Below are 9,146 nucleotides of genomic sequence, written 5' to 3'. Positions count from 1 at the left end.
CCTTCGACATTCCACGGTTCATGGCCCATCCTCTCCCTCACAGATGCTCCCGCAAAGCCTGCAGGGTGTCCCACCACACGGGCAAATCTTCACGTTAACATCATGTCACGTAATGGGCAAATGTCGCTGAGGTGCAGGAGGACGACAGGTCTGGGGCTACCATCCCGTGACACAGGGTGGGACTTGCAGGTGGCCTGGAAGGGGTGAGCACTGGAAAGTACACTGCTGCCCCCCCCCCAAGGCACCGTGCAGCCCCTCGAAGATGAAGCTACGTTGCAGGAACACTTCAGCAAAACCATCGGAGCAAAACAGTAACTGCAAAGGACAAAACTTAAAAATGTCCATAATTAAAGGTCTGGTAAGTTCATGATAATGCCATTGACGTGGACACTTGGCTATTTCTGTGATGCACGGCACGGTAAGAGATTGAGGACTGGTAACATGCCAGGACACAGATTTTTAGGAACTTCATGCAAATAGAACCTAAAAGTTTAGCATTTCTTATTTGACAATGTTTCTCATGTAATGCAATAAAGAAACTGAATTAGCTTTTCTCTCTATGATGAGAAAATAATACACCTTTTGGGATGTTCCAAGGATCTTGTGGAAAAAATCCCAAAGTTAGCTCAAGGTTAACAAGTCTTCATTTTTTTTTTAATGTGCAAAAAGTATGAAAAGATTTTAAAGCACTTGATTAAATGGAATCTGTTTAACCAAAACGACAAAACTCCCCAGGCAAAAACAGACATTTACCTAGGGTAAAAAGAAACAGACCTCTTTTAATAAAGACCATTTTCTTAAGTCATCAGGGTGTCAGTCAGGCAACACGTAGCACAGGAAAGTACAGAGGATGTGATCGGTTTTCTAGGTGGATCACCTGAAAGGCAAAGAAAAACCATTCACCCTCTTCTCAGGAACACACCAATAGTCCAAGAAAACTTTGTCCTTTAAGATAAAACCTTTTAAATACAGCATTGATAAAGTTTATTTTAAGCCAATTCACTGGAGTGCCTCTGAACACGGATTTTGGTTGTACCCCCTGGAGTGGAAAATTGCATATACACGCCACACCCATAGAGCTATTTCAGCACACACTCCGCAGCCAGGAATCAGGTACAATAATACAGAAAACTCGCTAGTTTACGGACAGCAGGTGGGTCCTCACTGCATCTCTGGCAGAAAGACCTACCGACTCAAACGGCTGAAACTTCATAATCGTGGAGAAGACCGCTAGGATTTTCATGTGGCCCTTACCGCCGTTGTCGCGGAGGCCACGGACCGCGCCGAGGGCGGCGGCGGGAGCTTCTGCAGCCGTCCGTGTGTTAGTTAGGAAGCCGCTGTGCCTCTCTACCCTTCAGTCCCCCCGGCAATCCCGGGCAAGGTCTTCACCACCGCCCTGTGTCACGCTCCAGAGAGAAGACGGACTACTAGGAAGCACAGACGTTCCCTCCTTAGGGTTTTGCACCATATTTCTCTTTGTCAGGAAACAAAGCACGAGATGCTGAACTCTAAGAAACAGACAGAGGGCAGCTGGGGCGGAAGTAGGTGGAGGACGGGGTAGCTGGGTGATGGGCATGAAGGAGGGCACATGATGGAATGAGCACTGGGTTCTCTATATGATTGACGAGTCACTACGTTCTGCCTCGGACGCTAACAGTACATGTTAACTTGAATTTAAACAAAAAGGATGTTACGGAAAAAAAAGTTCAGGGTAGTTACTGTTAAAACTTTCCCTCATATCAGAGTGGGACAGCATGGGGCACGGTTTCCATTTCCTCCTCAAGCTGCGCAAATCCTCCCCTCTACTCCCCCCTCCCAGGGATCCCACCGCCCAGCGCCCCGGTCAGGCTTTCCCCCAAGCACCCAGACCTCAAGGCCGGCAGCACACACCCTCCTAGCTCTGCACAGTGTCCTGCCTGCCCGCCTTGTCTGCCAGCCCTGAGGCCAGCAGACTAGTGGACGACCGCATGTCCTACAGACCTCAGCTCTTCACCTCCTTCAGCCTCCAGGTGGGCTTGAGCGGCCAGGCACACGTCCACTGCAGACGCCAGCCACTGCGGCCCAGTGCTCCGCGGCTTCTCCAGCAAGCGCGTTAGACTGGTCCCTTCAGGGGGAGCCACAGCACCTACCAGACAAGGCGCCCGTCCCCGCAGAGCTGGGTGGCGAACACAGGAGGCGCCCCCCCACCCAGATGCCTCGTTCCCAAGACTGTGTCTTGAGTCTCGTGGCTGGCCCGCACACATGGAAGGCAGGGAGATGCTGGAGAGGCAGGCCGCTCCGCACCGGTCGGTGGCGGGTTTAACCGTCAAGGAGACTTACATACAAGGTGGTCTCGGGTGGCCACAAGAGGAGTGTAGCTCCACCCCGCCCCCCAAACCTTAAGTTTATACAGACCTTCCCTGGGTTCAGCCCAAAGACTGTGCAGATGGTCTCAGCCCCTTATTCTCTCGAGAATGGTGCCCACTTTGATGGTGGACAGAGCTGCATTCCAAGGACAGAGGAAGTGGGGGGGGGGTCCCACTGCCTGGGGCCAGGTTGTGGGTAAGGGTTCACATCCTCTCCACGACCTTTAACAGACCACACACTATTGAATTCCTGTTCTACAAGGAATGCGCAGGCCAACCATTCAAGAGACTCAAGTCCTGTCACCACCACCATCTCCCACAGGACCCATCTGATACTCGTTGGTTTTCCTGGGTGCCTCAGGGTAAAGAGCACCCACCTCTCCCTCCCTGTTCACGTGCCCAAATCAGTTCCTGTGGGATATGCATCGTCCTCCCAACTCCTTCGTTGTAATGGAAAATTTAAAATCCATACAAGATCCAAACACTGGCCTGCATTTATCCTCCCAAAATAAAGAATACAATGGGAGTGCATTAATACAGCAATGACAAGAACTGAAAGTTTTAAAATTTTACATTGGGATATAAATGGAGTTAAGGTTTTTTTTTAATAAATGTCATATGATCTTCGACAATGATCAAACAAGCAATGACAGACATTTAAAGACTAACCTGCAGGCATGGTTTTACAGAATTCTAAAACTGAAATTGAAGCGAATCCAAGCACATTAGTAGTGGTTGCGAGGTTGTCCGTTTCCTTTTATTCCGACAAGTTTTGTAGCTTTTTGCTTTACTTCTGATTGACCCGAAATGCTCAACTTTTCTTATCTCCAAGAGCAGCTTTGGACCCTCAGGGAATTAAAATATTGATTAGCCATTGCCTAAGTGTTAGCATCACTGTTAAAAATGGAGACATGTTAAAAATTTTAAGAGTTTGAGCAAAAATCAATTAGAATCAGGCAGCACCAAGCTAGAGGTGGGTAGGAGCCCCCGCTGATGGAAGACTCTCGTGGACAGAAGGCAAGAGGGGAGCGAAGCAAGGGAATTATCGACTGGCTCCGGCCGGAAGCCTGGCCCGGCTCCCTGTCTGCGGCTGGTCGTCCTTGGGATCCCCCCTGGAAACCTTGAAGCGTTATGGGCTGAGGTTTGGTTTTGCGCAGGTCCTCTGCCTTGGCCTTCCAACCACCTCGGCCACCGGGTGCTTTACCGTAACAGAACTTAATTGTATTCCCTCATAAAGCCTCCACCTGCTCCCATGAGCACCGTATTTTGTCATTGGATGGGATCCAGAGAACATTTGATTTGGCAAAAAAAAAAAAAAAAAAAAAAAAGTTGGCCAGAAATAAGATCTGATGCTTGTCTTCAATGGAGCTATTGTCAATTACCTTACCAGTGATTAACTCTGAAGTGTCAGCTTGCTTTAACGCATGCTTAATAGGACGTGCATATCCATACGTACCAGGGCTCCCACTGGAACTGAGGCTAATAGTAACAGGAGCTAAGTTACCGAGCTTCCTGTGTGTCTGCAGCAAGTGGTTTTCCTACAGCGGTGCACTTCAACAAACTTTGTGAAGGTATTTGTCCCAATTTACAAAATGAAACAGAGGGGATCTTGCAAAGTCATATCTAAGTAGCAGTAGGAAATATGGGTTTATTTACCATTTAAATCTGAATCCTCATAACAAAATCACATGCCCAGACTCTGTAGGGTGAGAACATTCTTGCAGCACGTGTGTCAATTCCCACTTGGCTGCCTCTGATTGCTCCTTTCCCCTCCAACTTGTTTCTTCAACACCTAAGTTCTACACTGGTATTAAACATGGTTCCCCAAAGGGTCTCCAGTTTTCATCCTCAAAGCATTGCATTTCGGGTCCAAGATTCTAAATGTCTTAAGGAGGACAGATTACTTCTGATGTGATGAGTAAGATTTTGGACCAAGAACATGAACAAAGGCCTCCTGAGAGCCCTTGTAAAAAGAGAACTTGAAAACCAGTGAGGTCATCAGGGGTACATTTGCTACAGAGGCCTCTTGAGAGTTTTGCAGGCTAGGAAAGGTGTGCTATTTAATCGATTTATTGATAGTTCTCTTTCTCTTTGCTCCATCCCGTCCTTGCCATATTCCCAGGCATTACACCATCGCTACTGGAGGACTACGGTGAGCTCCCCGGACACAGACTTATTCCCGGAGTGTGTCTTCTGATGCTCTGCTTCAGCTCCGTTTGTACTGATTCCAGCACGCAACACCCGCCACTTGTGGGCCCTAACAAGCCTCTATGGTGGGACTTCTCATTCTTACTGAACAGGTTTTGTTGTTTTAATTTCAGTATAGTTGACACATTAGTTTCAGGTATACAGCCTAGTGATAAGTCTGTGTTATGCTATGCCCCCAAGTATAGCTACCATCCAATCCCAAACAGCACGAACAATACCATCGTCTAGCTGCACTTTTCATCCCCGTGACCTATTCAATGCACAACTGGAAGCCCACACCCCTTCCCCCAGCCCCCATCCCTCTGGCAACCTGTTCTTCTCCGCAGGTCTGATTCTGCTCTTTGTTTGGGCTCCACACCTAAGTGACGTCACATGGTACTTGTCTTTCAGACTTATCTCAGCGTGATGCCGTCTAGGTCCATCCATGTTGTCCAAATGACAAGATCTCCTTTAGGTTTGTATAATATTCCATTATGGGGTGTGTGTGTGTGTGTGTGTGTGTGTGCGCGCACGCGCGCACACGCACCCATTCTTTATCCATTTTTCTAAATGGGTTTTTAATCTTTATTGCCCTTGTTTCTCTCTACTGTCATCTAAGATTTACCCTTCCAATACCTTTCCATAGAAAATCACTGCCTGAGGGGTGCCTGGGTGGCTCAGCCAGTTAAGCATCTGCCTTTGGCTCAGATTGTGACCTTGGGGTCCTGGGATCGAGCCCCGTGATCCTGTCATGCACATAAGTCTTTTTGATGTAACAAGTCATCTCTGGTAATAGCGCTCTTTCTGATACAGGGTCCCTTAAGTTCCCTTAGGCAGTTGAGAGAGAGGTAAATGCTTTTCCTGTGTCCTCTGGGTGTTACTTGCCTTCAGCTCAAAACGATCCACATGGCAACGTGGAGCCCCTTGGGGTGACGTGTTCCACTCTCCTCAGTCCCATCATCGAAGAATCTCCAAGAAGAGCCCTAGTCCAGAAGCTCAGGTGGCACACTGCTTCATCTCACTGTAGTAGTCCTGACGAGAAGTCAGTTCAGTTCAACTCCTTTCAGGCAGTGGGGATGTAGGTGGGCTCCTATATTGCACAAGCAAAACAAAAACAAAACCAAAAACCTTAAATCCCACACTGGACCAGAATCCCGGTTTGAGTTCTAAGGCCTGCCAGTCAAAAGCATTTTTAGAGGTCAGACTCAAACCACCCTCCAAAGGTGTTGGGGCAGTCCTGGCAAAGAGAGCTTGCCTGTGGTCTAGTGTGAAGGCTCTGATGACCTAAGCGGTCACACAGCAACGGGCACAGGAATCACCCATCCAGGAGCTGCAGTGGGGCGTTCTCCGCAGTGTGCGCCAGCTCTAGCCTTGCCGGGCTTCGGTACAGGGCAGCTGTAGGTCTAGTGATTCCAAGTGAGAAAGGCTGGAGAAAAAGGAAATGTTAGTTTGGGGATAGATAGCCAAATCTTGGAGAAATCAGAGAAATTCAGGATCCAGTTACAGTTAGAAAACAAAACCCCACAGATAAATAACTGTACTAGCATCTAAGATCCATAAGTTTAACTGAAACAACATCTCCCTACAGTTACTCCAATTTCTATCAAAGGTAATCAGAATAGGACTGATTTCTTTGCAAAGTCAGTCCAGTCTCATTATTTACACAAGGGCAGCAGGAACAGTGAATGGCCAAACAGGCTCTTTTAAGTCTGTTCCTCTGGAACTTTTCATAACTGTTAGATTGGGGAGCACCTGGGTGTCTTGGTCAGTGAAGCATCTGACTCTTGGTCTCAGCTCGGGTCTTGATCTCAGGGTCGTAAATTCAAGCCCCATGTTGGGCGTGGAACCTACCGAAAAACAAAACATGTCAGATTCAACTTGTAAAAGGTTCTCAAGGCTGGGAAGGCAATCCAAGGACTCACCATCAGATTTCACCTGCAATACATATGGATTTGGATGAACTCCTGTCTTCTCGAGGTCCCCCAAATATCCTGACATCCCTGGGCCCGTCATGTGGAGCCTTCATCAGTTGTGAAAGATGTACCCAAGGCTTGATACTTTGTAATTTCGCAGCAGCCTCAGTGGTCAAGAGTCCTTGGTGCGGTCCTTTTGCAAAAGCATCTAAGTAAAACAAACTGTCAGACTTGAAAAAAACCTACGGTCCAGGTTCTGATGAGCATTCATTTTATAAGAATATGTGCTGCTTTCTGTGGCGTACAGCCTTTTAAGGAATTAACTGGACAATAAATATCGACAGGTTTCTATAAACTCCCAACGATTTCTAGACGGTCTGTTAGTAACACACCCACGTATATAACCCAAAGAAAGTTTATCGCTTATTTGACAATACTTCCTACATAACTGAACATACCAAATCAACCAAAGTAATCTAAAATCTCAGTGTTTACATCGGAAACCGGGGATGTACTGTATGGTGACTAACATAATAAAAAATCATTAAAAAAATAAAATAAAATCTCAATGTTAATTTGAGGTCAAAAACTCCACTTAGAATTCGATTTTGGGAAAATGTCAAAACGCCTGAACATGTGATTAAATAGGGTCATAGATCATTAGGAAATGGTGACTTATTCCACCCAAGTGACAAGAACACGGTAAGGCAAACACACAAGGTTAGGTAGGTGTGAAACTACTTACCTCCTCTATTGTTGAGGGAACTGGGTTTTCTCAGGAAATCAAAGCCCTGAAAAAGACGACGGGAAGCATGGCAAGTTATTTTGAGAAGACAAAATTTTTTCTGTCCTGGGAAAGCACTTAAAAGGAGGAAAAAACAAAACAAAAAACCTTCATTATAGTTTAAGAGCAGATCGATAATCTAAAAAAAAAAAAAAAAAATACACAACTTGTCTTTTTAAAAGAAAATCTTCTAATTTTGCACCAAGGTTCTTTTGATATTAAAACCCATTCTTTGAAAACTTAAATCCATCCCAGTGTTAGATTTTGACCACACATAAAATTCCTGCCCCAAGATGCCTTTCCACAGACCTTGCCCACAGATACCTATCCATTCAGATTCTGTCCTAGGTTTTTCCTTCTTTTCATTCTTTTCCCTCTTTTGCTTTTCATTTACAAAAAAATACTATTGATAGTAAAGCTTTAAAAAAGAAAAAAAAACACGAATTTTGAGCACACAAAATACCTCCCCTGTCCTTCTAACACACGTAGTAACCGTTTTCCTTTCTCATCTGAAATAGTCCTTGTACTCTTTCCTTTACCCAAACCTCTTCCTACCTCATCGCTGCTGTTCTCTAAAACACATCCTGTTTTTCTCAGAAAAAGTTTCCCTTATTTCTAGTAGTTTTACTTTTATTAGAATTATTAGCTCTTAGAAACCTTCGTTTCTAATGAAAATGAAAGTCAGCAATTTTGAACTATATAATCTAGCAGTCTTTAAATTGCCAAGTTAATATATTTTGCAATTTCTAGAGGCATGTGCTTTCTCAGGACATTTCTAAAATATGGCCCAGGGCCTATTTACTCAGATTCACAGATCTTCAGCTTTTCTTTTTTTTTTTTTTTAAAGATTTTATTTATTTATTTGACAGAGATAGAGACAGCTAGAGAGAGAGGGAACACAAGCAGAGGGAGTGGGAGAGGAAGAAGCAGGCTCATAGCAGAGGAGCCTGATGTGGGGCTCGATGCCACAACCCTGGATCACGCCCTGAGCCGAAGGCAGACGCTTAACCGCTGTGCCACCCAGGCGCCCCATCAGCTTTTCTATAATAAGCACGTTCAGTGTTAATGTTCCAGTATTTTACGGTATTTAGATATCACCTAGATGTTCCATGAATTTCCATCACTTACCTTCAATTAGCAGTCCTCTAAGGGTGAAACTAAAAAAAAAAAAAAAAAAAAAAAAAAAAAAAAAAAAAAANAAAAAAAAAAAAAAAATGGGGAAATTAAGACACACCATAAAACACATTTAGTGTTAAGTTCATTTATAAGCTTCTATCCCACTTATATCTAAATAATTCACTTGTATTTCAATTACTCATGAAAAGTTCATTAAATCTTCAAAAGCAAATGATCATGTGATTTTTCTCATGGACACACTTTGCAGCAGAGCTTACGGGCGCTTACGTGACTAATAACCTGGCTCGAACAGGAGTGGTAGGTCTGCGTTGTATCTCATCTCGGTAACCCTGAAGACCTGTCTGTCCTAATCTAGCCAACAAACTAGACTTACTGAGGATTATCCTAAATAATGTCCTTAAAAATCATTTGATTAGTCTCTATTATATTTCTGAGAGTCAAAGTATTTAAGTTGGTGAGCACTTATTTTTCTTCAGGCCATCTAAGTAAAGACAAATTTTTGGCATCATTGTCTAGAGGGACACAACACTCACACACAGGCTTACCTCGGAGATACTGGGGGGTCAGTTCCAGATCACAAGGTCTATGCAATAAATTTTGTTTCCTCATGCATGCAAGTTGTGTTCACGCTCTACCGTAGTTTACTGTGATCCGTTAAGGGCTGTAGCAGATCTCAAATACCTTAAGTGTTTTCATTACTAAAAACTGCTTATCACGAGTTGATCTTTCAGCGAATGGTCTCCTTTGCTGGTGGAGGGTCTTCTCTGGGTGTTGAAGCTC

The 9,146-nt window shown here is 44.8% G+C and overlaps 1 long non-coding RNA gene across 1 annotated transcript; it reads right to left on the bottom strand.

Annotated features, from left to right (window-relative positions):
* Nucleotides 1-6,604: 6,604 nt before the first annotated feature.
* On the bottom strand, nucleotides 6,605-8,377 carry LOC109490542. Its single transcript, XR_002143874.1, has 3 exons — nucleotides 8,358-8,377; nucleotides 7,191-7,236; nucleotides 6,605-6,653 (listed from the first exon to the last, which is right to left on the bottom strand). It is a non-coding gene; the product is annotated as an uncharacterized LOC109490542 (long non-coding RNA).
* Between the last annotated feature and the right edge of the window lie 769 nt (nucleotides 8,378-9,146).

Source organism: Ailuropoda melanoleuca, chromosome 15 (assembly GCF_002007445.2).
Source record: "Ailuropoda melanoleuca isolate Jingjing chromosome 15, ASM200744v2, whole genome shotgun sequence".
NCBI classification, from domain to species: Eukaryota; Metazoa; Chordata; class Mammalia; order Carnivora; family Ursidae; genus Ailuropoda; species Ailuropoda melanoleuca.
Note: the sequence above shows the minus strand (reverse complement) of the source record. Positions and strands in the feature narration are given on the sequence as shown.